This window comes from Orycteropus afer, unplaced genomic scaffold, assembly GCF_000298275.1.
Source record: "Orycteropus afer afer isolate SDZICR_OR568_19922 unplaced genomic scaffold, OryAfe1.0 scaffold00369, whole genome shotgun sequence".
NCBI lineage: Eukaryota > Metazoa > Chordata > Mammalia > Tubulidentata > Orycteropodidae > Orycteropus > Orycteropus afer.
In genome coordinates this window covers 3,268,743-3,273,291 of record NW_006921956.1, presented here as the reverse complement: position 1 = coordinate 3,273,291, position 4,549 = coordinate 3,268,743, and the positions used below count along the sequence as shown (strand labels likewise).

The 4,549-nt window shown below is 35.7% G+C and overlaps 1 pseudogene; it reads left to right on the top strand.

The window, feature by feature from the left end:
* The window catches only part of LOC103207425, a 79,050-nt pseudogene extending 74,863 nt beyond the window's left edge, over positions 1-4,187 (top strand).
* Positions 4,188-4,549: the final 362 nt, after the last annotated feature.

Genomic DNA, 4,549 nt, shown 5'->3' with positions numbered 1-4,549 from the left:
TATATACACACACATATATATATATATATATATATATGTGTATATATATATATACATATATTATATATATGTATATATATATATATATATACACACACACATATATATATATATATATATATATATTTGTGTGTGTGTATATATATATTTTCATGTTGGCAGATACGTTGTTTACTATTGTGTCCCCAGCATCAAAAACTATGCTTCACACGTAGCATACACTCTATTTTTATTGATTACAGGCATACCTCATATTATTACATTTCACCTTATTGCACTTTGCAGATTTTGCCTTTTTTATAAATTGAAGAAGGTTTGTGACAACTCTGTGTCAAACAAATCTATTGGTGGCATTTTCCAACAGTATGTCTTCACTTTGTGTCACATTTGGTAATGTTCACAACATTTCAAAATTTGTCTAATGTTGTTGCACACTTAATTGACTACAGTTTAATGTAAACATAACTTTTACACATGGGAAACAAATATTCATGTGACTTGCTTTATTGTGATACTCACTTTATTGCAGTGATCTGGAATAAGAACTTTAATATCTCTGAGTATACATGTGTTGGTGCTATTTTTATTTTCCTTTATAATTGTGTATTTCATGTGTTAGTAATTAAGTTATATATATAATAAGTAACCAGACAAATAAACTTTAAATAATAATAAAGGAAATAAAATCTCACTGCCATTGAGTCAGATCTGACTCATAGTGAACCCTCCTTGGGTTTCTGAGGCAATATTATTGTGGAGATAGATTGCCTAATCTTCCTTCCAAGGTGTGGCTAATGTATTTGAACCTCCAGCCTTCTGGTTAGCGGTGAAAAATACCTTAGTCACTAAGCCACCAGAGCTCCTATGAAAAGATAATAAATAATGGATATAAAAATTATTTTTATTATTACTTTGTGAATGTATTGAATTGGTTGATAATATAGTATAAGGATAAAAGAGTATTTACATAAATCCAAATTTAAATTCAAAACAATTTTCACTAAGATTTTCCTTTGGAATTTTAAATATTTTATTTAAAAAAATATATGCATCCATAACTCATCTAATTTTCCTAACTTAATATCATTGTCTTTCTACAATGTAATCAACATATTTTAGGAGAATTCTCATCTCATTTTTGCCATCTAATTAGAAAAAAGTACCAGAAGTGCAAAGAGATTAAGTGTAAATCAGTAGAAGACAACACATTTTTGAAGGGTCTCAGTTTCACTTTGGTCCTGTACTAAAAGTTGCATTGACAAAGTAAATTTGTTCCCTCTCTCCCCTTCTGGTCATTTACCTAAGGCAGTAGCTTGAGAATCAATTTAAAGATTGATCTATCTTCTATTCTCTCTCACTTCCTTCCACTACTATTCTATGCCAGGTGTTTATTATATATTGACCCATGTCAGAAGGACGTGACATTCTTAAACTCCCAAGCACTGCTAACTCACATCGAGAAGAATATATTTTTCTAAATGTTCATCATTTAATTTATTTTCCTAGCTTTCACCTTCCTATTTTTCCCCTAAGCTTATTAAACTATTCTTCTCATTTGTAATCTCTCCTTAAATAATTCATTCTATACCTTGATGTCAGCTTCATTTTTCCAAAATTTTGAATATTCATGATGTCTCTTTACCCCAGTATTTACAATGGCTCTCCTTGATTTAATGAAATTTAAATCCAACAGTCCAACAACAAAATTCTCCCTAATTGGCTTAACAATTTTCTATAAAAATATATGTCCCGGAACAGCCCCACAGAAACTTTCCAATCTGCTTAGCCTGAGAGGAACACACTATAGTGGTAATGTTTTCTTAACTTATTTTTCTCATTTTTATGTTTGTTAAACCTCAAATATCCTCAATTTTCCCCTTCAACTACCTAAATATTTTAGATCCTTGTTTAGCCCAATCATTTTCATGGTAGCCAACAATTCCAATTTTCCAAAAAATAATTCTCTGTATTGTGAATTCACATATTCATGTAATAGACTACACTGTATTGTATGAGTTTTGTGTTTGTGGATCTTAATAAATCCCAAAATAAATTGTTAACTGTTTAAAGGAAAGGATCATTTCTTGTAGCATTTTTTCTTTCCTCATTGGCATTTATTTGTGTATAGAGATTTATGTATATGTTTATACAATTTTACTCTTTGAAATCAGGAATTTACTTAAACCTGAATTTCATTTTTTTGTTTGTTTGTTTGCTTTGTTTTAAACTGAAGTATGAAATAATGCAATCAGTGTTTGTGAAACTTTAACTTATATACAGAATCAATTACAGGGTCAACAAAATAATGGATAGGATGGTGAAGTTGCATGAATGATAAGGACTTGGACCAACTGAAGGCAAAAATAAAAGTGTTTAACATAGTAAGGAAAAAAACACAAGTACCATGTGTACTACTACATACCCAAAGACCTGGGTTCCATTCCATACACTTTGAAATTAGTTGAAACAAGTTTTGAGCCTTTTGTTCAAGGTGATACCATTTCATGCAAAAAAAAAAAAAAAGGTAAAATGTATGTAATTAGCATAATAATTTAGAAGAGCAAATGTTATAATATATGAACAATCTTTATTACAGTGTTTGACACACAAAAAGAGTGTTTTAAATATTTGTTAAAATGAGATCCTTAACCACAGTTTAGATATTGATAAAGTAACCCTTATAATGCATTAAATTTCCAACCATGTACTCTCTTTGTCTTCCACTTGCCTTCACACTACTTGCTCACTGCCATATAGCTCATTCTGGATTCTAGTGGTGGTATATGGATGAATTGACCATAAATCTTTCTGCACCTTTAAAGTTTGCTTATTTTTGGAAAACAAGTAAGCAAAATATTAGTTGGACAATTATACAAACTGTTTATAAATAATCAAAGTAGTTTTGCTATAAGCAAAGATATAAGATACATCTTGTTGTTGTTGTTGTTATGTGCCGTCGAGTCAGACCCGACTCATAGCGACCCCTCCTTGGGTTTCCGAGGCAGTATCACTACGGAAGTAGGATTGCCCAACCTTCCTTCCGAGGAGTGGCTGGTGGGTTTGAACCACCAGCCGTCTGGTTAGCAGGCAAGTGTCTTAGCCACTATGCTACCAGAGCTCCCTATGAAGGGATAAATATAGGTAAATGAGAGACAGGTAGATTAAGAGAGATTCTCTGATAATAGTATAACGCTCTATTCATATACATGCATGAAAAAATAATGTTTGCCCTTTCCGCGCTACCAGAGTAGGGTCCATATGGCGTTATCCTAGGTTCTCATCGTAACTTAAAGGGGAACCTTTCACAGTGTCCGGAGCCCTTGATGTCCTGCAGATGAAGGAGGAGGATGTCCAGGAACCCACTTAGGTGGCACCAACCTTGACTTCCAAATGGAACAGTACATCTATAAGAGTAAAAGTGGTGGTATCTACATCATCAGCCTGAAGAGGACCTGGGAGAAGCTTCTGTTGGCAGCTCGGGCCATCGTTGCCATTGAAGGCCTGGCTGATGTCAGTGTCATATCCTCCGGGAATACTGGCCAGCGGGCAGTGCTGTAGTTTGCTGCTGCCTCTGGAGCTACTCCTGTCTCTGGGCGCTTCACTCCTGGAACCTTCACAAACCAGATCCAGGCAGCTTTCCGGGAGCCATGTCTTCTGGTCGTTACTGATCCCAGGGCTGACCAGCAGCCTCTCACAGAGGCATCTTATGTTAACTTGCCCACCATTACTCTGTGTAACACAGATTCTCCTTTGCGCTATGTGGACATCGCCATCCCATGCAACAACGAGGGAGCTCACTCGGTGGGTTGGACGTGGTGGATGCTGGCCCGGGAAGTCCTGTGCATGCTTGGTACCATCTCCCGGGAGTACCCATGGGAGGTCATGCCTGACCTCTCTTTCTACAGAGATCCAGACTCTTCTGGATCTCTGAAAAGGAAGAGCAGGCTGCTGCTGAAAAGGCTGTGATCAAAGAAGAATTTCAGGGAGAGTGGACTGCTCCTGCTCCTGAACTTACTGCCGCTCAGCCTGAGGTTGCCGACTGGTCTGAGGGCATGCAGGTGCCCTCTGTGCCCATTCAGCAGTTCCCTACTGAAGACCGGAGTACTCAACCTGCAACTGAAGACTGGTCTGCAGCCCCCACTGCTCAGACCACTGAGTGGGTAGGAACAACCACTGAGTGGTCTTAAACTGTCTTCCACAATCTCTTAAAAAATGGAAATAAGGTTGATGGGAAATAAATATCAGTATGTGTATATATATATATATATATATATATATATATATATATATATATTTGCATTATATTTTAAAAAGTAGAACCTCCATCAATGGAAGGAAAGGTGAACTAATTGAGACCGATAATGCTCAATGTATAGTCAGTACCTGCACCATGGATTGATTAATCTCCAAACTAAAATAACAGAAGAAGTTAATCCACAAGCTTAGAGAAAGAGATATTGCATGTTACATATTCAGAATATGGAAGAAGAGCGAGAAAGAAAAGTTATCTTGAAGGATATTCTTGGACTATATCTATATATGTATGTTG